Source organism: Herpailurus yagouaroundi, unplaced genomic scaffold, assembly GCF_014898765.1.
Source record: "Herpailurus yagouaroundi ecotype Mexico unplaced genomic scaffold, PumYag 163, whole genome shotgun sequence".
NCBI lineage: Eukaryota > Metazoa > Chordata > Mammalia > Carnivora > Felidae > Herpailurus > Herpailurus yagouaroundi.
Genome location: NW_024412404.1, coordinates 50,623,147 through 50,649,663, shown reverse-complemented (window position 1 = coordinate 50,649,663; position 26,517 = coordinate 50,623,147). Strand labels below are relative to the sequence as shown.

Genomic DNA, 26,517 nt, shown 5'->3' with positions numbered 1-26,517 from the left:
AGAGAGAAAAATCCCAAGCGGGCTCCGCACTGTCAGTGCAGAGCCCAACGCAGGGCTCGAACTCATGAACCCGTGAGAGCATGACCTGAGCCAAAATCAAGAGCTGGATGCCTAACCCAATGAACCACCCAGATGCCCCATGGGCTCATCTTTCTATCCCCATTTCAAAGATCTGGAAATTGAGTGGCAGAGAGTAAAGAAAAGAGAATTAAGAGGAAAATACAAGAAAGCAGAGGTAGAGGTTGAGAGTGGAGAGTGAGAGGAGAAAGAACACGAGTTTATCAGTGAACAATCCCCTACATTCTCCTCTCATCTCCTTGCCCCTTGGCCCTTTCCCTCTTGAAATACTAGATCTCACACAAGACAGAGATGACCATGTTATAAAAATACCAAAGGGCTCTTTCGAGAGGCACAGGCAAGACACATGCAGGACTGGGCGACATGTCAGGCCTACTTGAGCACACAGCACATGCACCAAACCAGAGGGAGAATAGCAGTGCTCATGCTCAGGGCGTGGGGGTACATCTATCAACTGGGGAACGTGTTACGAATGCAGACTCAGATCAGTAGGTGATTCCGATGAGGGGGGTGGCCGTAAACTACGCTTTCGAGAAATACAATGGCGGAAGTTTAAGTTTTTGAATTATTTTTTTTTTCAACGTTTATTTATTTTTGGGACAGAGAGAGACAGAGCATGAACGGGGGAGGGGCAGAGAGAGGGAGACACAGAATCGGAAACAGGCTCCAGGCTCTGAGCCGTCAGCCCAGAGCCCGACGCGGGGCTCGAACTCACGGACCGCGAGATCGTGACCTGGCTGAAGTCGGACGCTTAACCGACTGCGCCACCCAGGCGCCCCTAAGTTTTTGAATTAAAAGTCTGCCAGGTGGTGCTATGGGGAGCATTTCTCCACCCCCCACCCCCCCATCTAGGAGTGCCTGTAGAATCTGAGAACTTTCTGGGGTGCAGAAGGGCAGAAGCAGCTTGGTCAAGTGCCCTGACTGCCTCCCCTCTCATCTCAACAGCCCTGCGGGAAAGCAAATTAGCAGGGACTTTTTCAGTTGCACCCAGTGCTCCCTTGGTGCTGGCCGGTACCTGCTCACAAAAGCCAATTGTTAACCGTTCAGAAACTGGCAAGCTGCTGGCTAGACCCCGGCAGCTGAAAATCTGCCACAACGGGAGCATTTACACCACGGTAATTGGCAAACAGTAGAAATCAATTTTCTTTTTCTCTTTTCTCCATAGACAGCCAGATTACCAGCACACCACGGGGTGCAAGGGACAGAAAGGCTACTCAAACCAGTTTAAGTAAGAAGGGATGTTTCTTTGTTGTTATCACAAGGAAGTCCGGAGGGTAGAATTGCCTTCAGAGCTAGCTGGATCTGAAAGCTTAAAAGGTACTGTTAAATCTTTGTGTCCTCATCTTTTAGCTGTTCTTCTCTGGGTTGGTTTTGATGTACAGACTTCCTTCAGGTGGCAAGGAACATGGCAGCTACCAGCCTCGGATTCACCTCCACCCAATTTACAAAACCCGAAGGAAAGAGATTATCGTCCTACCGGCTCTACAGAGAAGTCCTGAAAGGATCCTGATCGGCTTTGGGTCACATGCCCATCACTGAACCAATCACTGAGACGAGGGAGAAGGAGGACTCCATCCGACCAGCAAGGATCATGTGACCTGCCCGGAGATGGGGCTGTAGCCACCTACCATGGTTGACGTTCGGAGTTTGTTTTAAAACTTAGGTGAGGCAATGGACAAGGCCTTCTGAAATTAAGGATTTTGCTCGGCCTATCAGTGCATTGGATAGCAGGAAGGATTTCGGAAATCAGTGGAAATCAGGCAGTGAGGAAATCTCACATGAAAAGACTCAATAATTGTCAAAGTGATCGGACAGGGAAATGGTAAGCTAGGGTGTCAGAGACAGAAAGCCCCATGAGTTATTGTCAGGACTATGTCACCTATGTCAGGTGAGATCTATGTAAACAGAGACAGGCAGATGCAGGGCATGTTGCAAATGCTCCCTAAATGGAAGTCGCCATTTATTATTATTATTATTACCTCTATATATGTAGCTTCAGGTTCCTCACCTATAAATAGTAATGATAGGGGCGCCTGGGTGGCTCAGTCGGTTAAGCCTCCGACTTCCACCCAGGTGATGATCTCGTGGTTTGTGAGTTCGAGCCCCCTGTCGGGCTCTGTGTTGACAGCTCGGAGCCTGGAGCCTGCTTCGGATTCTGTGTCTCCCTCTCTCTCTGTCCCTCCCCTGCTCACGTGCTCTCGTGCGCTCTCTCTCTCTCAAAAATAAATAAACATTAAAAAAAATTAAATAGTAACGATAATAAGATCCACTTTGTGGGGTTGCTATGAGGTTAGGAGATTCTGTAGTACAGGCCTGACTTAGCATGGCTACTCCATATAAATGGCAACTATCCCTATCAGGTGGAAGCATTATTTTCCAAGACCCCCTTGCTCGTGTTCTAGCTCCTTCTTTGAATCATCAGAATAAACACTTGACATCCTTCCTTTCCTCTGAGCACATTAAGAAATAGTCAGGGAAATAAGACAACCATTTTGTCTCCAAAAAGAACCTTCTGGAAATGTGTTTCTCTGGCAGTTTTTCCAGAGCAGGTAGATTTGGTTGAAGGGAAGTCAGATGTTAGCAAATATTTTCTCTCATGCTGATTTCCTGAGAAAATTGTACAAGTTACTGAAAGGTTAAAAAAAAATCCTCCAACCTCAAAAAAGACATGGAAGGGGGTATCACTGAAGTACACAAGATCTTTAGCAGAGTGGATAATATCAATGCATGTTGCTACTTTTGATATTGCCTCTATGACAGGAGTGGGGGCAGAAGAGGAAGTTCAAAAAAAACAAATTCAGAAGAGATAGATGGGAAGAGCTTTGTCACTCAAAGAATAATAAATGTTTGCAATGGCCTACTGGGCAAGGCTGTTGAGGTAAAGACAGTGGGTTTGTTCAAGTAGCAATTAGATGCTATCCTGGGGGAAAGACCGTATTACAAGAGAGAAGCATCAATGTGCTGAATGGCTTTTCACGCTCCTAACACTGCCTATGTTCTTTTCGTACTCTTAAGGGTCTGCAGTCCCAGCAGAATATGTGAGCACAGAAATTAGGCCCAGCGGTATGCCCTGGGAAACTGGGCCAAGAGAAATAATGCTGTTCAGGCAGGACCACGATTTGCAATGTTCGGCTATAGCATTCATTTCATTTCCATTGTTTCTCAGGTCTTGGGAAACACAGATGATGTGAGGGCAGAGAGTGGGAGACAGTCAGGTCCTCCGGTCCCCACTAGTTATACTCTGCTGGGCCCAATTATGCCACACGAAGCCTGCTCCCTTCCTGCGTTGCGGAATTCAATGTCATCTACAAATGGCACGTTAAAGTACATGATGATTCTAAATAAGAAGGGCCCTTCGCCAAAGCACAGAGCTTTTCTTCTTGGAAGTCCATCGTCATCTTTGCCTTTCCTGCTCTCTGGAAACTTTATTCCTGCACCATGTTCCCAACATGGGGAAAAGTCAGCATTTTCAGATATTTCTCGAGGTACAATGTCTACACTCTGCTGGACGGTAGTCTTGCACATTTCTCCTTTTAAGTTCTCTTAAGTTTTGGGTCAAAGACGTAATTTAAGTTTGTGGTCTAACTTCTTTACTTCACCATAAAGATAAAGTATTTGCAGACTGGCCTCCCAAATCTCGCTCCCAAGTCCCATTTAAAAGGAACAGGCAGACACACATAGAATCTTGAACATAAAAGGAAAGGGGCCGTTGAGAAGGAACAAACATTTGAGAGGTGCTCATCTTAAGCACGAGGGCTAAAACTAAAGGAACCAACTCAGGCACCAGAAAAAGATTTTAGAATTGGTCCAGTTAAGATCTCAAAAAAAAAAAAAAAAAAAGAAAAGAAAAGAAAAAGAAAAAGAATCCCATAAAAGTCTTGGAAATTAAAATTTTGGCCACAAAAACATTACGAGGTGGGCTTGGAAAGCAGCATGAAATAGCCGAAGAGCAATTTAATCATGTAGAAAACTGAGTTGAGGCATTTGTGCAAAATATAATTTAAAACAACAGTAAGATTAAAATAGAACAAAAACAGTTGAGATGCGGAGTCTAGATTCTGTTTTTCCAACATTCAACTAAAAGAATTTTTAGTTGGGGGCGCCAGGGTGGTTCAGTCGGTTAAGCATTTGACTTCAGCTCAGGTCATGCTTTCACCGTTTGTGGGTTCAAGCCCCGCTTTGGGCTCTGTGCTGACAGCTAGGAGCCTGGAGCCTGTTTCAGTTTCTGTGTCTCCCTCTCACTCTCTGCCCCTCCCCTACTCACTTTCTGTCTTTCTCTCTCAAAAATAAAATAAAAACATTAAAGTTTTTTTTTTTTTTTTTTAATTTCTAGTTGGAGGACACCTGAGTGGCTCAGTCAGTTGAGTGTCCCACTTCAGCTCAGGTCATGAGCTCACAATTGGCAAGTTCAAGTCCTGCAACTGGGCTCTCTGTTGTCAGCGTGGAGCCTGCTTTGGATCCTCTGTCCCCCTCTCTCTGCCCCTCCCTCCCCTCTCAAAAATAAGTAAACATTTAAAAAAAATTTTTCTAGTTGGAAAGAATGAAGGAAACAGAGAAGAGAAAACAAATTGTTTTCTTTTAATAGAAAAAAATAATTGTATAGAGCTGATCATTCATAATGATGGAACCACTAAGTTCCTAGAAAAGTAAGATGACTTTGAACTAAACATACCATGTAAAACTTCATAAAACTGAGGCTAGAGTGTGTGTGTGGGGGGGTCCTATAAGGTTTCCAGGCAGGAAATAATCATTCATTTACAAAAAATAATAATAAAATTGGAATCAGACTTCTCAATAGCATACTGATAGAAAAACAGTAAAGCAATATGTTCAAAAGTGTGAGAAAGTAATTTTTCACCTGTAAAATCATATCCGTTCAAATTAGATTCAAATGGGAGGACAAAATAAATATTATTTTGACAATCAGAAAATCACAAACTTTGCCATGTTTATATTCTCTGAAATAATTACTTAGAAAAAGCAAAACAAGAAAGGAGTGGATGAGGAATTCAAGACAGAGTTTTACTTAATGTATAGTTAAATGCAAATACTTTTGATGCACAAATAAATGTATAAAATTAATATTCGGAAAATTTCAAATGACGTCAACATGAGAACATGAGAAGATGGGGAGGCGGGAAAGTAAAAGCAAGCTAGAATTTATCGTGTGTGTGTGTGTGTGTGTGTGTGTGCACGCACGTGCATGTAATCTAGACATTAACAGAAAAGTAAAAGAAAAAGTATGTGTTGAAAGTGTATGGGGAAAACCTCTGGTAATGGCAGAGTACCTCCTATTAGTACAAACCTCCTTCAGGTACCAACTATAATATATACATATTAAAGGACATGAAGAATAACCAAAACCAGGCAGGAATTGGAAGAGAGTCAATTCTTGGAAGAAGGAAGCAGCAATGAGTGAATTTCTCATTTTTAGAGCTTTTCACCTGAGGACAGATGGTAAGGCAACTAACTAAATCTTGGACAGAAACCCACAGTCTCACAGGTTTGAGGATCCACAAGACAGAATTTGTGATGACCACAGGAACTAAAGAGTGAGAGAAAAAGTCAGAAAGGAGAGAATCAGAGAAGGGGAGCCTCCATTTCATAAATGAATTGTGCTAACTCCTGAATTATGCTGGTGTGAGGCCAACTTCAAGAGGTCCAGCTAAGCCAACAACCATAGAAGACTTAGAATGTGAAGTTTGAGTCTGATTGAGTTAAATGACAGCTAAAGCAAAAATATCTATACTCTTCAGAAGATTGTAACAGAATCTTTTAAGTTCTTTAAGATGTATCATTCCAAATGTCCAGGACACTCTCCAAAATTACTAGTCATGGGAAGAAGCAGGAAATTATGACTCATCCCCAAAAGGAAAGGCAATCGTTGGAGACTTCTTGCAAGATGAACCAGATGTAGAAATTAGCAGACAAAGATTTTAAAGTAATTCATGCAAGTAGGAATATGAAGCTCATATGAATACGAACAAGCAAAAGTAAGAAATCTCAGCAGAGAAATAAAAACTATTTTAAAAAAAGAATAAAAATTCTGTAACTAAAAAAACAACCTAAAATGTTTAAAAATAGATTTAATGGCAGGTTGGATATTTGGCTATTTTAATAAGTAAACTAAAGATAGAGCAAAGAAATGATCCAATAAAAAGGAAAGAATTATTTTTTATTTTTTAATTAAAAAAAAATTTTTTTGCCATTTATTTATTTTTGAGAGACAGAGCATGAGCAGGGGAGGAACAGAGAGAGAGGGAGACACAGAATCCGAAGCAGGTTCCAGGCTCTGAGCTGTCAGCACAGAGCCTGATGTGGGGCTCAGACTCACGAATCATGAGATCATGACCTACGCTAAAGTTGGATGCTTAACTGACTGAGCCACCCAGGTGCTCCCAGAATAATTTTGTAAATGAAAAGAACTACAGTGATCTGTGAGAGAATATCAAACATCGTGTAATTGAAATCTAAGAAGGAATAACTACACAAATGATCCTGGGAAAATGGCAGAGGAGGAAACACAAAAATCTTCCTACTAGACAACAATCACAGTGGCAGAATCTATCTGATGTAACTATTTTGTTTGTTAATTTTTTAAATATTTTTTAATATTTATTTTTGAGAGAGAGACAGAGCACAAGCAGGGGAGGGGCAGAGAGAGAGGGAGACACAGAATTTGAAGCAGGCTTCAGGCTCCGAGCTGTCAGCAGAGCCTGACGAGGGGCTCAAACCCACAAACCATGAGATCATTACCTGAGCCCAAGTCGGATGCTTAACCAACTGAACAACCAAGTGCCCCTGATGTAACTATTTTGTAACTCTGGAGTCTATTGAAGCCTTGCACAATAAATTTGGTTAATTTCAGCCAATTCAGCTCTTGGCACAGCAGCAGCTACCCATTCCCCATCCCCAGCCAGGTGGAAGGCAGATGTGCACATATTCCTAGAGCAGCTTGCACACAGCTTGCAGAAGCCAGGGTGGGTAAAAAAGACCCTGTTTTCAGAATATCAGATCTGTGTTCTGATTGCTGATTGCTGCTTTTGATCTCTGAGGTGCACAAAATTGGACAGCAATTGTTGTTGAACTTCTCTTCATTGTTGCAAGCCCCCCTTTGATGGAAGTGACTTTCAGAGGATTTAAAGGCCCAGCAACTTGACTGGCATCATATTTCTCATCAGCACACTAGATACCAGGAGATGATGCCTTTGAAATTATTTTGTTCATATCATTTTATACCCAGCCAAACTGTCATTAAAGTGTTGAGTGGTAGAATAAAGCCATTTTCAAATAAACAAGGACTTGAAATTTTCACCTCTTACAGTAATTCTTTGAAACTACTTGAGGTTGTACCCTAATGAAACAACAGAATAAACCAAGAAAGAGGAAAATATAGAATCCAGGAAGGGTGGAACCAACCTAAAATGGCAATGTTTATTTGCTTATTTTTTGAACGAGAGAGAGAGAGACAGAGAGAGAGAGAGAGAGAGAGAGAGAGAGAGAAATAGTGAGAGAGGGGCAGAGAAAGTGGGAGAGAGAAAATCCCAAGCAGGCTCCACACTATTAGTGCAGACCCCAATGTGAGGCTTGATCCCATGAACTGTGAGATCATGATCTGAACCAAAATCAGAAGTCAGATTCTTAAACAACAGAGCCACTCAAGCGCCCCAGTTATACTTCAATCTTATAGAGCTATAAGCTTATGTTAGTAGACTCACAGAGGATTCAGGAAGGATATATTTGAGAAGAGAAAGAGGAAGGAAGAAAATTTGGAAGAGTTTAAGAATGTGATTTTAAAAACAATTCATGAAAAAGAGAAATGTTATTAGAAATGACTCAATATGAACACAAAATTCACAATAGATACAAAAATGGTGAAACAAAACATATTTTAAAAAAATACTCAATTTCGCCATTATTAAATTATTACTTTATGAATTTTGGCCAATCAGCTTAATAAAAATTATATATTGATCATTTTGGTGCTAGTGAGAATGCAATTAAATGGGCACTCTCGTGAGCTATTGGTGTCTTTTTTATCCCCCAGTTTTAGTGTCTTTTGTTTTTTAATATTTATTTTTATTGTTTTATTTTTGAGAGAGACAGACAGAGCATGAATGGGAGAAGGGCAGAGAGAGAGGACACAGAATCCAAAGTAGGCTCCAGGCCCTGAGCTGTTAGCACAGAGCCTGACAGGGGGCTTGAACCCACACACCGCAAGATCATGACTTGAGCCAAAGTTGGTCACTTAACCGACTAAACCACCCAGGTGCCCCTTGGTGTCTTTTTGAAAGGCAATTTGGCAATAATGATGAAAAATTTTTAAATGCACTCAACTAGCCACTTCTGCAAATCTAGGATAAGGAACCATTTGAATGTATGTCAGAGCATGAAGGTGTTCATCAGAGCATGGTTTGCCATAGCAAACATATAAAATGGTAACAACTTCAATGTCAACGTATGGCAGTCCATGAATAAATCATAGCATGTCCACCTTGAGGAGTACCATGAAGCCACTTAAAAAAATATATGTACACACGTGAAAAATTTCAAGCCATACTGTTAAATGAAAAACAGACAGGGGCGCCTGGGTGGCTCAGTTGGTTGAGCGTCTGACTTCAGCTCAGGCCATGGTCTCCCAGTCCATGGGTTCGAGCCCCACGTCAGGCTCTGTGCTGACTGCTCAGAGCCTGGAGCCTGCTTCGGATTCTGTGTCTCCCCCTCTCTCTCTGCCCCTCCCCTGCTCATGCTCTGTCTCCATCTCAAAAATAAAATAAAAACATTAAAAAGAAAAAAAGAATTAAATGAAAAACAGACAGCAAAACAAGATGAATATATAAAAATATGTTTATCTGAAACAAAAGCCTAGATATATGTTTAAATACATACAAATGAAGAAAAGTGGCCTCTAGGGAGGGGAATACATTGGGAATGGGTGGGGGGTGCCTGGGTGACTCAGTCTATTAAACGTCTGATTTTTTATTTTGGCTCAGGTAGTGATCTCACAGTTGTGAGATCGAGCCCCGCCTCCAAATCTGTGCTGGGCTTGGAATCTGCTTAAGATTCTCTCTCTCCCTTTTCCTTCTCCCCTCCCCCCACCTCCACTTACGCTCTCACTCTCTCAAAAAGGGGGGAAAAAAAAAAGGATTGGGAATGAAGGGAAGGTAATGAGAAGTTTAATACATTGTTATATATTCTTTGATTAATTGACTTTTAGAAGATAAAATATTCATGTATAATTTTTAAATGAATAAATTCCCCCCAAATAAAATCAATATATTCTTAGGCTAAAAAATAGAGACCTAAGACAAAGAAGGTGATTGTCCTATTCTATCCTCTAGGCTGTATATGTCAGCATAGTCTAACAATAAACGCTGAGGACCAACCATAATTGAAGAGGGCCACGCACAAATTGAATCGAATCCAGAAGATGATAATCAGGATGGTAAAACATCTGGAATATCATAATAGCTCAAGATCAACATCTAAACAATGAGAATGCTTAAGGAGGGGTGCCTGGGTGGTTCAGTCGGTTAAACATCCGACTTCCGCTCGGATCATGATCCCCCGGTACGTGGGTTCGAGCCCCGCATTGGGCTCTGTGCTGACAGCTTAGAGCCTGAAGCCTGCTTCGAATTCTGTGTCTCCCTCTCTCTGCTCCTCCCCTGCTCATGCTCTGTCTCTCTCTCTCTCCTTCAAAGATAAATAAAAATATTAAAAAAAAATTTTTTTTAACAATGAGAATGCTTAGCCAGGAAAACACAACATGGTTGTAAAGAACATGATTTTTTTTTTTAAACAAAAGACATGATAGCTCTTTTGAAATATGGAATTTATTCTGTGTGGAATTAGACCAATGGGTGGAAGCTATAAAAAGAAAATTTTAAATTCACTAGGAAAAAAAAAGCCTTTATTTATAAAAATTTAAAGATTTAAAAGCAAGATACATCCTAATATCTGGAAAATTAGTACACTTTTTTAAATTCAAAGAATACGTAGTTGATAAAAATGCCAGGAAACAACCAGGTTCCTTAAGGCAGATTATGGTGAATCAGCCTTCAGAAAGGCTGTTCCCAATTATGCTTTTTAAAGTATGTGCACACTCATGAGAATGTTCACACAATAATATAACTTTCTTCACTCAGCAAATATGTATCGAGGATCTCCTTTGTGCCAGGCATTGTGTTACGTGCTGGAATACTGTGTGCTAGGCACTGAACGAGGCAGCTGGCAGGTCCCTGCCCTTAAGATGCTTGGAAGTCAAACACTGCTCTCCCTACTCAAGTCATTTGCCTGCCCCACTGAGCCTTTGATGTTGCTAAAGTATGCAGTTTTAATTTTGTTTATCACTATCTGCGAAAACAAACTTTATTTTCTAGAACTTAAAATACACATATTTACATTTACATATAAATATATATATTTATATATATAATAGCTTATTATATATAGTTTAATATATGTATAATAGTTTAGTATGCACAGTTAATTCCACTGTTTTGGGTACAATAAAATTGATTTTGATTTTTTTTTTAAATCTGCAAATGCAGACTCCTCAATTATTCCCCTTGCACAGATATCTTTTCCTTAACAAATGTGTTTAGCATCCTTTAAGGAACAGAAGGTAATTCAAATGGATTCTTACTTAAAAGATCATTTGAGACTAATAAATGAATTCAGTAAGTTTTCAGGGTATAAAACTAATATACATAAATCTGTTGCATGTATATATAGTAATAATGACCTACCAGAAAGAGAAATTAAGAAAATGATCCCGTTTACAGTTGCATTAAAAAGAATAAAATACCCAGAAATAAAGTTAACCGAGGAGTGAAAGACTTACTCTCTGAAAACGATAAGACAGTGATGAAAGAAGATGACTAATGAACAGAAAAATATATCATGCATGTGAATTGGGACAATTAATGTTGTTAGAAAGTTCATAATACCCAGTGTGCCTACCTGGCTCAGTCAGAAGAGCATATGATTCTTGATCTTAGGATCAGGGATGCAAGCCCCATGTTGGGTGTAGATATAACTAAAAATAAGTCAATAACTGGAAAAAAAAAATGGTCATAGTACCCAAAGCCCTCTAGAGATTCAACTCAATCACTATCAAACTAATGGCATTTTTCACAGAATTGGAACAAATAATATTATATTTGTATAGAACCACAAAAGACCCCAAAGAGCCAAAGCAATCTTGAGAAAGAAGAACAAATCTGGAGGTGTCACACTCCCTGATTTCAAACGATATTACAAAGCTAAAGTAAGTAAAATAATATGGTACTAGGACACAAACAGACACATAGATCAATGAAACAGAGTAGAGGGATCCAGAAATAATCCCATGCTTAGGGGGCCAATGAATCTGCAACAAAGGAGGCAAGAATATACCATGGGGAAAGACAGTCCCTTCAGTAAAAGGTGTTGAGAAAACTGGACCACTACATGCCAAAGAATTAAAGTGGACCACTTTCTTATACTAGATACAAAAATAAACTTGAAATGGATTAAAGACTTAAATGTCAGACGTGAAACCATAAAACTCTTAGAAGAAAACATGGGCAGTATGCTCTTTGACACCGGTGTTGGCATACTTTTTTGGACCTATCTCCTCAGGCAAGGAAGCCAAAGCAAAAATAAACAAATGAGACTACATTAAACTAAAAAGCTTTTGCACAGTGAGGGAAACTATCCATGAAATGAAAAGGCAACCTACTGCATGGGAGAAGATATTTACAAATGATATAACCGATAATGGGTTAATATCCAAAACATATAAAGAACTTATGAATATCAAACAAAACAAAACCAACAATCCAGTTAAAAAGTAGACAGAGGACCTGAATAGACATTTCTCTAAAGAAGACATACAGATAGCCAACAGACACATGAAAAGATGACCAACAACACTAATCATCAGAAATGCAAATCAAAACCACAATGGGATATCACCTCCCACTTGTCAGAATGGCTAGTATCTAAAAGACAAGAAATAACAAGTGTTGGTAAGGATGCCGAGAAAGGGCACCCTCATGCACCGTTGATAGGAATACAAAATGGTGCAACCACTATGGAAAACAGTATAAAGGTTCCTCAGAAAATTAAAAATAGAGCTATCACACAATCTAGCCATTCCACTTCTGGGTATTTATGTGAAAAAAAGGAAAACACTAATTCAAAATGATGCATGCACCCCTATGTTCATGGCAGCATTGTGTAGAATAGCCAAGGTATGGAAGTAGCCTAAGGGTCCACTGATTGATGAATGGATTAAGAAGATATGGTATATAAATACAATGCAATTTGACCCAGCCATAATAAAGAATTAATTCTTGCCTTGTGACAACATGAATGGGCCCAAAGGGTATTATGCTCCGTGAAATAAGTCAGACAGAGAAAGATAAATACTGTATGACTCCTCTTATAAGTAGAATCTTCAAACAAACAAACAAACAACAACAAGAAAAAACAAAGGAACAAACAAAACAGAAACAGAGTCATGGCTGCTGAGAAAAATATGGTGGTTGCCAGAGGGGAGGGTGTAAGGAGATGGTAAAATAGGGGAAGGGGATTCAAAGGTAAAAACTTCCAGCTATAAAATAAGTCAGAGGATGTAATGTACAGCATAGGGAACAGAGCTCCTAATATCATAACAACTTTGTATGGTGACAGATGGCAGCTAGACTTATGGTGTTGATCACTTCATAACATATATAAATGTCGAATCATTGTATTGTACACATGAAACGAATCCAATATTGCGTGTCAACTACACTTCAATTTAAAAAGATTATTTGGTGCAGCCTTTGTCCAGAATTGGGAACCCTCTACATAGTGGCACCAATAGGCACCCTCCTGTTTTCACTTTCACATTAACGGCAGTCATAAGGATTCCAAAAAATGGATGCTCTTACAGAGAAAACTACAGGGAGAGTGCTCTCGGCCCAGTCCCAGTGGAAGCAGCTCACTCCACCATCACAAGGCTCTTACAGAGGAAAAACCTTCTCTGCTCTGACCCTTGTGTCCCCCCAGAGCCTCGAGAACAGCCTGAGCCTTCTCTCCTTCATCTCTACTTTTCCAGATGCTTGAAGTCAGCAGCCTGGCCCTGAGTCTTCCCTCTACACAAACACTTCTAACGCTCTTCCTTTGTGTTCCATGTTTCCAACCCTTAATCTCAAGGCTGCTTCTTTGACACTGCTTATGCACTCAAAGTAGACTTTCTGGGTCTTTCCCAAAGTCCCTCTTCAACCTAGTGTCCCTTTTAACCATCCTCACCCTACGTAATAAATGGCTGCTCCCAGTAAGTAAATATATAATCAGTTTTCTTAACGTATATGGGAAGTCCAACAGTGCCGCCATGTTGGAGGGTTAATGCAGAAGCATCATAGGAACTGCCCCACAGGCAAACAGCATAGCCCTGGCTTTTCCAGAGAAATTGAGGAGGAATCATCCTGACGTCTGGGGCTGCTCATGTGCATTACACAAAACAACACCTGTGAAGCACAGTGCCTGGCACCACAGCCCCTAATGACATTGGCCCTCAAAATTGTTATTAAAAGCTCACATGAAGGTTCTCATTGCTGAGGACAGTGACAGCGGTCTTGCTGACCCGGTGCTCAGTGAGTCATTGTGTCTTCAAGACACTAAGGCAAGGGCCAAGAAACATCCAGGCCACCCCACATGCCACTTGACCAATCATCGCAACTGCCTCTGATTGACCAGCACTTTTCACTTCTCCCACTTACCTCGCAGCGACTCCTAGGTACTCTGTGAAGCAGGTAGTGTTGTCTCCACGTGACACAGGAGGCCCACCAGAACAGAGAAATCTGCCCAAGGATATGCAATGATTTGGAGAGCCAGGAGAGGATGGACCCCCTCCCTGGCTCCGCTCATCCCTTGCTAGTATGTCATGAATATAACACCATTCACCAGGGACTTGGGAAGAAATGGGGCAGCTGCCTAATTCCAGGGCTGAGAAGGCCTTCTTAATAGAGGGGACCCACTTCTGGGTCTCCTCAACAGCCCAGGCATCACCACAGGCCAAGTCCATCGCCAGCCTGGTTCGGCCAAAAAATATGCAGCTCAACTACACTTGACTCTCAAAATAAATACTTTAAGTGAGAACAGATGCCGTCAGCTTGGCCCAGAGCCATCAATGGCACCAATGGCTTGTACAAAGCTCTTGGAGCACAGGGAACACAGCAGGAGGCCCTTGGAAAGTGCCAGGTCAGGCTTTCAGTTCCTTCATAGCACACTCCCTGGGTGGAGGCGAAGATTCTGCCCAAGAAGACAGATTTCAGGAGAAAAGAGGTTGTAGCACAGCATGGAGAGCTCCAGCCAAGGGCCAAAAAGCTGGTTCTCATTCCAGCTCTGTAGCTCCAAGCAAATCCCTCTGGCTCTGGGACTCAGTTTTCTGTAAATGAAGGTTGTATTGAGGTTCAAGGAGCCTATTGAATTGTAAAGAACTGTCCAGATGAGTGGGGGATTATAGTAGACCGAGACCACCCTGGAGTGTCCTCCGTTGCTCTCATCAGGCATAGGGGAGAACCAAAAGGGGACTGTCCAAGTAGCTAGGGCTGGAGGACTGGGACAAGAGAAGGCCAAGGACAGGATCCGGACTTCTTCCCTCCTGATTTCCAAATAGAAGCCTCCAGAAGACAAGGTTCAAATTTTCCCTGCCTGCTTTACTTTCTCCTTTCTTCCTTTCCTCCATCCTTCTTACTTCCTTCTTTGATTCTTTCTACTGTATGGTTCCAGCCATTGACAATTCCTCTCCATTCCTGAAACAAAATATGCTTTCTCTCTCTCATCTCAGGAAATTGTACCTGCTGTTCCCTCTCCCCAGACCATTCTTGCAATACCTCCTAGTCTTCGAGGACTCAATTTAGATATCACTTCCTCTGGGCTGGTTCCGGGGTCCCTCTGTTAACTTCTCATGGCAGGGACTTCTTATCCATCGGCCTCTCTTACAGCAGGGTCTTGGAAAGTGTGCAAAGTTAATGAATAATAATATATTTCTCAAGGACACAGGGAAGATGGATGGGGCCCAGGTTCTCAGTCTACAAATCCAGTGCTCACTCATTCATTCATTCATTCATTCGTTCAATTATTTGTTCACATAACAAATATTTGTTGAACACCTTTAATAAACGAGATACTCTGACAACCAGTGGGAAAAAGACAAACCCTCTATTCTCAGGGAGTTTGCGTTGTAGAAGGAAAGGACAGGAAATATGAGAGCAAGAAAAATAATCTGAGTGATGAGTGTTACATGGAAAGTAAAAATAAACTAATGTGATAGAGCTTGATCAGGTAGATAGTTGAGACTGAGATTGATAGACGAGGAAGTCTTCTCTAGAGATGGAACTGAGACCAAATGACAAAAGAAAAAAAAAAAAAAGCCAGCCTCGTGTCAGTGGGAAGAGTATTCCAAGAATGGGATGGCTTGTCCAAGGACCTTACATGGGAGGTTACAACAGAAGAAAGGTTAATGGGATGGAACGTTTGTGAGAAGGCTGGTGAAATAGTAAAGGGTTGGTTTGTGTAGGGCCCCGCAGACCATGATCAGGAGATTCTATTTTAGTCGAGGGGAGTGGCGTCCATTGGAGAGTTTTATATTGAGAGTGGTGTGATAGAATTCATGTTTTTATTTTTTATTTTTTATTTTTTTTTTCAACATTTATTTATTTTTGGGACAGAGAGAGACAGAGCATGAACGGGGGAGGGGCAGAGAGAGAGGGAGACACAGAATCGGAAACAGGCTCCAGGCTCTGAGCCATCAGCCCAGAGCCTGACGCGGGGCTCGAACTCCCGGACCGCGAGATCGTGACCTGGCTGAAGTCGGACGCTTAACCGACTGCGCCACCCAGGCGCCCCTAGAATTCATGTTTTTAAAAGATTAGCCCAACCACCTGTAGAGATGGTTGGAGGGGGTGGGGACAAGAGGAGAAGTGGAGCATCCAGTTAGGAGGCTATTGTGTTAGCCCAAGAGGTAATGTGGGCCTGAGCCAAGATGGTCATAGGGATAATGGAGACAAGTAGATGGGCCCATGTTGGAAGGTAGAATTGTTTGGACTTGCCCATGTTTAGAGAATAGAACTGAGAGAAAGTGCTCATGGATTGGATACGGAGATGGGATGAAGAAAAGGGATCTCAAGGAAACTGGGTGGATGGAAGTGTCCTTTCCTATGAGGGGGGACAGGAGGCTGGAGAAGGCTTAGGACAGATGATCAGGATTTATTAGGCCCTATTCATTTTTAGGTGCCTATTGGATACCCACAGGGAAGTGTCACCTGGTAGGATAGCTTCACAAGATTGAGCTCTGGGGAGAGAACACGCTTGGGCATGGAGATGTGGGCATCATCTGCTTTAGGTGACATTTCACGTTATGGGTCTGGATGAGATTTCTTGGCGAGAGAGAACATGGAGGGAGAGGACAGAGCACAGAGCCCCGGATACACCAACATCGGCGGGGGGGGGGGGGGGGGGGGGGGGTACGAAAGAGGAGGAGCCATCCAGCAAAGACACATAAAGGAATGGCCAGAGAGAGGTAGAAGAAGAACGAAGACAGTGTGGGCCCCAGAAGCTAAGAGAAGGGAGGTTCAAGTTGTCTTCCTTTTGTAATTCTGCTTTGCATTCTGGCACTGAATGACTCCATGGCCCCTACCAGGTCCTTGCCCCTGCCGTTCTCAGTTCCTCCTTGGACAAAGGAGGAGGGTGGAGGTGTCAGTCTCTTGCTGACAGCCATCCCTGTGCCATCATGGCTTCAGGATCTGCCTCTCCCTCCCCATGCTGAGGGCTCTCCAAGACTAGGCTTTGCTTTGGCTATTAGCTCAAGCTCCCTTGTTGGTAGGCCTTCTTTCTTCCCCCAGAAACTGTAAGCCATGATCTCTGAAGACAATCCCAGTGACCCAGGAGGGCCTGCTCAGAGCTTAACTCATAGGTGGGGCACATCTGATGGCCATGAAAAGCCACTTGGAAAGAAACCCAGAGGAGCATTAGGGGAACATAGTGCCCTTGGACCCAGGGCTGCCGTGGATGTTGGCCATGACGTGTCCTGCCAAAGAATATCCAGCCACGGGGATGCTCTGCTCCCCAAAGTAGGGCACCCACAGGACCATATTTGTGTTTGCCCAGAGGGGGGTGACTTTTTCTCATTCACACAAAAGTGCCATATAAGCAATGCCACGTGACCCCACTTTGGACTTGTCCCCTGTATTCCTTCTTCCTAACATGACTTCTTGAGCTCAGCGCCTGGTTTCTTTAGGCCCACTGCCTCGTGTCTTTGAGCCTGTCACCCGTTATCTACAAGCCATTTGCATTATTTAGGCACATTGCCTAACACCGAGGCTGAACTCCCGATATCTTTGCGTCTGCCCCACATTTCTTTAGGTTTGCTGTCTGGATTACTTAAGCCCGTTGTGTCGTATCTCTAGGCCTGCCGCTAGATTGCCCAAAGCCCTGGGAACTTGGGCTGCTGCTGAATATCAGGGCTACCTGGCACATTAACACTTCTCCACGGGGCTGCTGTCAGGAAAGGGAATGAACGCCCTCGTCTCCGGCCTCCACGATGACCACTGTGATTAGGCCAAGGGCTCAGCCACGCTTTGAAAGGAGTGTTTGTACAGTTTGTTTCCCTCCATGATACCTCCCAGGCCAAATCCCCTAGAGACTGATTCACAAACCCGTTTTGCTTTTTTTTGTTGTTGTTGTTAAGCCATATTTAATAGGGAGCCGAGCGTGGAGAGCCCTGTGCCTCCGGCCGGGAGCTGAGGGCTGGCAGGGCAAGCAGGCAAGGAATGGCCAGCAGCAGGGGTGAGAGCAGGCCAAGAAAAACCCCCAGGCCTCAGGCGGTGGCAGAAGGGTTGCCCAGACGGCCTGCTCACCGAAGTCTGGCCTCGGAGCGCCTGGGGACTGGCCTGGCTTGGAGCCGGCAGCTGTTGCGTGGTCCCTTTGCACAGAGCCAGGGAGACAAAATAGAGCCTGGTTTTAAAGAGACACAAAGTGGTCTCTTCAAAGAGCCCTGCAGCAATTGGACCAACATAGGCTGATGTTCTCACGCAGGGAAGGGGCCTCGAGAAGCATAGTGTACAGTATCCATCACATGCAAGAATGTGGGGCTTGGACAGAAGAGTAAGTAATGCAACTTGCATTTAGCAACCCCCTTACCTGCCAGGCACTGTGCTAGGCTAAGTGCTTTACATAGACCACAACAACTAACATGCACAAAAATACCATGAAGGCACAGCTATGGTCTGCATTTTACAGATTAGAAACCAAGGTTCACACCTGTTAGAATAGCTAACGGTTTAAAAGCTGATAATATTTTTTTAATTTTTTAAAAAATGTTTTTGCTTATTTTTGAGACACAGAGAGACAGAGCATGAGCAGGGGAGGGGCAGAGAGAGAGAGAGAGAGAGAGAGAGAGACACAGAATCCGAAGCAGGCTCCAGGCTCCGAGCTGTCAGCACAGAGCCGGACGCGGGGCTCGAAATCACGGACCGTGAGATCGTGACCTGAGCTGAAGTCGGACGCTCAACCGACTGAGCCACCCAGGCACCCCTAAAAGCTGATACTATTAAGCACCGGCGGGGACGCAGAGCCGCTGGGATTCTCATCCATCGCAGGTGGGAATACAAAGTGGTACAGCCACTTTGGAAAACAAGTTGGCAGTTTCCTATAAAGTGAAACATACACCAACCATATGGCCCAGCAAGCACGCTCCTGGGTATTTACCCGAGGGAAATGAAACCTGTATGTAAATGTTTACAGCAGTTTCATTCAAATCGCCTCAAACTGGAAACAATTCAAATGTCCTTCAACTGAAGAATGGAGGAACAAACAGGTTCTTCAAAACCATAGAGTGTTACTCGGCAATACAGGGAGAAAACATGGCTGAATCTCAAATGCAGTTTGCCAAGTGAAAGAAAAACTGGAGTTATATGGTCACATCCTGTGTATTCCATTTATGTGACATTCACGTGAAGGAAAAATGATAGGGACGGAAAACAGATCAGTGGCTGCAGGGGGTGTTGGGGTGGGGGGGTAGAAAGGATTGAATACAAAGAGTGCATTTTTGGAGAGTTTTAGAAATATTCTCTACATGGTTTTTTGATCGTGGTGGTGGGTCCACAATTGCATATGTTTGTAAAAATTATAGAACTGGCACACTAAAAGGGGTGAATATTACCGTATGCAAATTGAACGTTTATTTATTTTTTTTTAATGGGGAAAAAACCAACAACAGAGGTTGAAGGAGATAAAGTAGGTTTCCTAAATGCAACCAGCCAGGGAGTGGCGGACTCAAGCTTCAAACCCGGCTTTTAACCACCGCGCTGGAGACCATCTGATGCAAGCCTCGTTCACCAAGATATTTAGGGAACGGCACCTTCTGGGGACTTGGCTTTTTTTGATTAATTGAAGGCTGATCTCCAAATCGTTTTTCTCTTAACTCCTCTTGTTGCAAAGGTTTTTGTTGTCTGAAAATACGATCACACCTTACTACTCTAGCCACTAACTCTGATCACGCGTGAGTACCACTAACGCACAACGCTTACTGAGTACTTCCAAGGTGCTACGCAATTTATAGGCATCTCATCCTCCTGTCAAGCCCTGAGGCGGTATCATCATCTCATAGTAGAAGAGGAAACTGAGGCACTTGGAGATGAAGTAAGTGACCAGGATCCCACAACAGAAGGTGGTACAGCCAGGATTGAGCCCCGGGCACCCCCATTCCAACTTCCCACGGCCATCTTGTCCCTTGTGAAAGTTTAGCACCCTCTAGGGAGCTTTCCCCCAAGGGACCTCAGGTGCCAGAATAGGTTTTTGTCCAATCCGGAAGAGCCAACCAAGCCACAGAGGTCAGCTGTCCTCCTGTCGGACACCTGACCTTTCTACCGTTCCACTGGGCGAGGGTGCGGGAGGACACTGGTGAGCAGCCGAGGGTCATTCGGCACCGGGAGGGAGATAAGAAAAAGAGGAGAGAGAGAAACCACTTTTGTGGGATGAACAAGTGTCAATGCTCGCTCTACTCAATCCCGGAGGCTTCATTCCTGCTCATTGTTCTTCATTATCAGAGCTAACTATGTTCAGGCGAAGGGCGAACATGTTCCTAAATTTATGTCTCTGTGTGCGACCACGACAATGTGTGTTTTGTGTGCTTCTCCCTGAAAAACTCCTCTTGTGACACAGGCGACCCAGCTTGGACTTGGCCTTTCATGTGCATTACCCACTCCGACTGGCCCCTGCTGGCAGATTTTTCTTAAAGTCTAAAATGAGGGGCTAACCTTCTCTTCTCAGCTTTTTCTTCTCCGCTACCTATAATCTTGATTTGACTCACACAAAAGTGACTCAGTGGGAAACCCACTCAAGAAGGCTTTGACAGGGAACAATGGATGGGCACCTCTACAGAGGCCGGCCCGCCGCGTTGAGAGAGGGGAAAATGGATTAAAGTTTAAAGATGTCATGTATGTTAACCGATCAGTATCGGTTTTATGTATTTTGTCAAAGAGACAGCAGTGAAGCTGGGCCTATGAGGGCAAGGGGGTGCAAAGGAGGGAGAAGTGGCCCCCATACACTTTGGCCAAAGGCCTCACCAGAGATAACGAGCCCAAGAAGCTGGAGTGTTTGAAAGGTAATAATAACAATAATAAAGAAGAAAGGGCTGAGAGGAGATTGTCGTGGGATTGTTGTGTGTCAGCTTTGTCCTTCCACAATGGCCCAGGGCCAGGAGCCAGGCAGTCATTGGGGCAGCAGAGCGGCTCCTTCAGAAAGCAGACACTGCTCATTCAGCCCTAATGGCTTTCTTCCAGGATAATGCTCCATGGGCTCCCCTGGAGCAGGCAGAAGCCCAAGGGAGTCATGGGTGAGGCGGGAGAGAGGCGGCTGAAAGGAAGGGCTCCCTGCCGGCTCTCTCGACGGCCAGGCCCAGCACAGAGCACAGGAGCAAGCAGGCCTCAAGCCTGCATGGGGCCTCGGCCCTGACCTCGCTTCTTGTTCTGGGAGGAGGTTACCCACAATGCCCTTCTCCCCTGACAGGACGTCAAGAGAATAGACTTGGCCTCTGGAACTTCTGTCTTCAAAATCCCTGAAGGAAAGTGGAATTCCCCACTCGGACTTCTTTGGACCCCTAAGCACTTTTCCTTTCACACAAACCTCCCTTTGTGAGAGTTGCTAGAATTTTCTCAAGCAGTGAACAGGCTGAAAATTGAGTGCCTTCGACTCCTCTTCCTGAAGCAGTCCCGACTCGGGCAGGGCAAGCCCAACTTCCTTGGAAGAGGTGGCGCATGGCAAAGGATGCATTCGCAGCCTGGCCACTTCCCCTTCACGCCCAGGACTCAACGGACGGGTGATGAGGGCAGCCATCTTGGCCGGGCCTGCAGTGGGTGTCCTCTAACTGGACTACTTCAGCGATGGGCGAGGGGGAGGCTTGGTTTGAGGAACCTCCCTGGACTCCCACTGGCCCATGGTTTGGAGGCAGCAGAATACCAAATCCAGCCCCGACCGGCTTGTGAGAGCTGATTGTTGAATTTCCAGTCATTTTGCGAGCCAGTTTTTCGTTCCTCCCACTTGAACCACGTGAATTTATTTTCTCACGGTTCTGGAGGCTGGAAACGCAAGATCAGGCTACCAGCAGGATTAGTTTCCCCTGAGGCTTCTCTTCTTAGCTTGCTCTCCTCATGTGGTCATCTTTCCGTGTGCCTCAAGCAGGTTTTTAAGAATTATGTGCATTTACAACCCAATAAATTATATGAACAGCGAAGGTGAAAACCACTCAAAACGCACTGCTGATTTTACTATTATCTACGCTTCTGAGGCCACGCATGTCTATTGTATCTACGTGGTGGAAATACCATATTAATGGCATGCTTATGATCATCTCTTCCCAACCCTGTATACAATGGGGTCACGCGGATAGATTGACATTGGCCATGGTAGGAGATTTACACCATAGCAATTGGAACATGTCACAAGTCAGGGCTTTCCCCGACAAAGTGCTAGTTGTTAAACATTTATCAGTGCACTGGCTAGGGAACTGGTCTGGTTCAGCCCCTTGGTCACCGGACCAAGTCACTTTGTCTCTCAAACAAGACGACAAGACATGGGATGGCAAGTTGCTTTGGAGACAAACAATATAAACGTATGAGAGCTTCCGAGTTTCCCGACCCCATATTCATGCACACATTTATCCGTCCACTCACCCTCTTTTCTCTTTCTTTCTAGAAGAAAATATTGTGTTAGGGGGAAAACAAATCATTTCCAACTCTAAGACCCTTTGTGAACAACCTGATCTGATGTCTGCCTTTAATCGGGATAATTCAAGGCCAGACAGTTGACCCTCGTGCTTGCTCAGGAGCAGGGGGGGGGGGGGCCAGGACGGACATGTTCCTGGCTCTGGGACATCACCTCCCTTTGGGCCTCACACACCCTCTCTGTCTCTGAACCTCCGCTGAGAGGGTGGCGCCATAAACCCTCCTGGGGGGTATCTTCGTCTGAATAGGAACCTGAGAGGCGGAGCGGGCCTTCGGGACCCTCATGGGTTCTCGGGGGCGGGGATTTCAGGTGACGAGAGTGTTCTGCAAGTTTGAGTCTGGTGGCCTTCCAAAAATACATCATGCAGGCAACTGTGTCTCTCTCCTCCACTTGGCCAGGCCTTACTCTCTCCTGCTCCAGACAGCAGTGATAATAACTAAAGTTCGTGGGGTAGTCAAACACTGGCTCAAGCACTTTAATCTCATCTGGGCCTCCCAGAAGGAGGCAGTGTCTTAGTTCCACTTTGCAGCCAAGAAAACCAACGCTCAGAGAGGTTCCTCTACTTGGCCACCCTGCCCTGCCGGGAAGCCGCCAGCTAGAACCCAGACCCAGGCCGGCTGGCATCAGAATTCTTCCCCCTAATCGCGATGCTCGGTGGCTGCCAGGAAGGGGTCCTTTCTGACCCAACAGTCCCCGCCCTACCTGCCCCTACTCCTCAGGTCTGGCCCGTGGAAAACAAGAAAACGGCGGGGAAGCGGAGGGGCAAGGGGAGAGGCCGAGGAGGCCGGGAGCGGGTGAAAGCATGTGCAGGGGACACAACTGTCACGGGTCTGCCTCTACGGGGCATTCCCTTGGCCCTTACTGCCTAGGAGTTTACAAGGGCAGACACTGTCTCAGGGTGAGGCTCACTCAGGCCAGTTCCACGGTGTCCCTCTTCCCCTGCCACACTGGGCCCAGTACCCACATCAAATTCTTACAGATCTTAAGGGAAAGAGGCAGGAGCCTGAGACTGTCCAGCGTTCTGTGGTCACACCTGCCCCTCCTCCCCTCCCCTCCCCTCCCCTCCCCACCCATCCCCCAAACAGGAGAGCATCACCAGGCAGGCCCCCACACAACAGTGGGGATACATTCTATCCATCTTTTTCTAAGGGCCTCACCATCTGATACAAGAGACACTTTTTTTTTTAGTTGTTGTTGTTGTTGTTAACCTGTATTCATTTTAGAAGACAGAGCGCGAGAGGGAGAGGCAGAGAGTGAGGGAGACACAGGATCCAAAGCGGGCTCCGGGCTCTGAGCTGTCAGCACAGAGCCAGACGGCGGGGCCTGAACCCACGAACCACAAGATCGTGACCTGAGCCCAAAGTCCCGGACTCTTAACAGACTGAGCCACACAGGTGCCCCTACAAGACACTTTCAAAGGCAATTTCTCATTGCCGCTTTTAGGACAGATGCGTGAAGAGGATGCCTTTTGCCAAAAGAAAAAGTTAATTCAAATGCCTCCGGGGTTTGGCCCCAGAGGCCACTCAGCCCAGCTGGGTACGAGGCCTGGTCTCTGGACTCGCGGCCCAGTGCTCCTTTTGCTGCAACAGGGCCATGTGATCTCCCCACCCAGCCCCATTCCCCAGGAGGCCTAGTTTCTAAGCGGCAGATGATATCAATTGGTCCCTGGAAATGTATCAACCAGAGACCAGAAGAAGAGCGCCAAGAGGAGAGAAATACTTGAGATTCCTGTTAAGGAACAATGTTGGGTTTGACCTGAATAACACCAGCGAGAAAGGAGAAAATAATCATGTCAGACATTACATAATCTGAGAAGACACAGATTGAAGCTGGAGCTGGGAGGAAGGCCACGGGTGAGGTTTCAGAGGGGGCACCTTTCCCCGCGGGAAGAACGAGGGGTGGGGAGGGCCCCTGACACACAGTGGCTGAGCTGTTGCCATCTGCCGGGCACCGGGCGGATAGGACGTGCAGATCTTTGCCTCCACAGCCCCACGGCCTGAAGGTTATTACCCGCAGTCTACAGACAAGGGAACTGAGGACGATTTCATCCTCCGGAAGCAGTGCTGAGAGGCCCCACAGGCTTTTCCTCCAATGGGGAGAAGGCAGCCCGGCAGTGTGGCGTTCAAGGGTAAAAACCCCGAAGGCCCAAAAGTGGAGGCAACCCGAAAGTCCATTAACTGGTGAACGGAGGGGAAAGACGCCGTGGATCTCTGCCACGGACCACCACCACCTAACACCCAAAAGGACCTGACTTCTGACACGCACCGCTACGACACGGACGGGCCCCAGAAATCGCACGCGAAGTCTCGCATTCTCCACAGGATGGCGTAAGCCCCAGAGGGAGACCATGGGTTCTCGGGGGGCAAAAGTATTCCTAGGTGTATCACCCTAGCTGGTGGCCGCTCAACTCTCCCCAACATCGTATTCCTTGGTTTCTAATGCCGTCTTTGGGGAGACTTTTCCCTAAATCGAATCCTCCCCCCCCCCCTTTCTTCCTCGCCCCGACCTCCACCGTGACCCTGAAGGAGAGCGGACTCCCCCCAGTGGGAGAAGTCGGATGCGAAAGACGGTGCCAGGAAGAAAGGGGAGTCTACACAGAGAGAAAGGCGACTGGTGGTTGCCCCGGGGCTGGGCGTGGGAGCAGGGCGTGACTGCACAAGACAAAGAAGGGACCTCTGCGGGGTGATGAAAATGTTCTAAAATTGAATTGTGGTAATCGTTGCACAACTCTGTAAATTTCCTCAAAGACACTGACTTGTACACTTAAAACAAGAGAGTTCTCCGGTACGTACATTATATTTCAGTAGAGCTATTTTTATAAAAAGGAAGAACACGGGCTTGGGGCTCGGAGAGGCTCCAGTTCCTGGTCCCCCCCCACCCCCTTCAGGGCCCCCCCAGCCTCAGTGTGCCGGTCTGTGAAATGGAGTGGCTGCCAGAGCTTTGAGAGGCGTGAGCGCTGTGATGTGAGCTGGTTTTCACGCCTTACATTGGAGACAGACCCAAAAGTCCCTCTCACCTTTCCAGCCCCGGGTGAAATAACACCTCCTTGAGGGTCAGGCCTTCCCTGACCCTCCCGAGTTATGACCCAGCCTGTCACTATGTTTATTTCCCCTGCAGCTCCGACTTGTGAATCTCAAGTGGCCCTTTTGTTTACTTGCTCATTGTCTGTCTCCCCACCCTCCCCTGGAATGTTAGCTCTGGGCAAATCTACACCCGCCCCGCCTAAAAGGGCGCCTTGCCCTGGCACAGAAAGGGATGTAAACCTGTTAGCTATGCTCATCATCACTGGTGGTGGAACACCACAGGAACACAGACACGTGAGCTAAGTTTGCTCATCGGAAAGTGACACGTTTCTGGAGACTTCTTCCCCTCAGAAAGACTTCTATATTAGGGGTGTGAAGGGGTGAAGGGTTCTGGAAAAATTTTGCTTTAAATTGTATCGATTCATCGGCCCTGCACGCCTGCTGGGATGATTCTCACCGTGGGGATCGTGGGGGCCCATGGAACCGCTGAGAACGCATGGCGGTATGTTGTCCACAGTCAAGCGCTTCCTTACCTTTTCTTTGAGGTGAGGGTCCTTAGCACGCGCCAGCATCACAGCGGGGCTCGCGACCGAAACGGGGGGGGGGGGGGGGGGCCCCCCGATCATCCCCCGGGGGCGCCTTGTGAGATAAAAACTCCTGAGTATGGAGACCATGCCCCCTCCCATCCCCCCCTTCCCCTCCCCGCCCCAAACTAACGCCCCTCTGAAAGCTCCAGCCTTAATTAATGGAGAACTTAAGGCTGGGAGGCGATAGGGAATCTTCAGGAAACTGAAAACAGACCGGCTGAGACAGGAGCCGGGGAGGTGGAAGCAGGAAGGCATCAGGCCTCACTCAACATCTGTTCCTGGAATAGCAAACTGTGAAATCAGAAGCTGGGCTGGGGTACACATAGAGCAAGCGGCAAAGAAAATAAATAAATAAAGAGAATAGAATAGAATAGAATAGAATAGAATAAGATAAAATAGAATAAGAGAAAATAAGAGAAAATAAGAAAATAAAATAAAATAAAATAAAATAATAAAATAAAATAAAATAAAATAAAATAAAATAAAATAAAATAAAATAAAATAAAATAAAAAAGACAAAGCCTTGCTTGGCTCCCAGCCCACCCCACTCCCACCCTCCAGCCAGGGGCACC

The 26,517-nt window shown here is 45.4% G+C and overlaps 1 long non-coding RNA gene across 1 annotated transcript in view; it reads right to left on the bottom strand.

Annotated features, from left to right (window-relative positions):
- The window catches only part of LOC121037241 (uncharacterized), a 49,834-nt gene extending 23,830 nt beyond the window's left edge, over window positions 1–26,004 (bottom strand). Inside the window, exon 1 of the long non-coding RNA XR_005793669.1 lies at window positions 25,892–26,004. This is a non-coding gene — a long non-coding RNA (uncharacterized LOC121037241). The remainder of the gene's footprint in view (window positions 1–25,891) is intronic.
- Window positions 26,005–26,517: the final 513 nt, after the last annotated feature.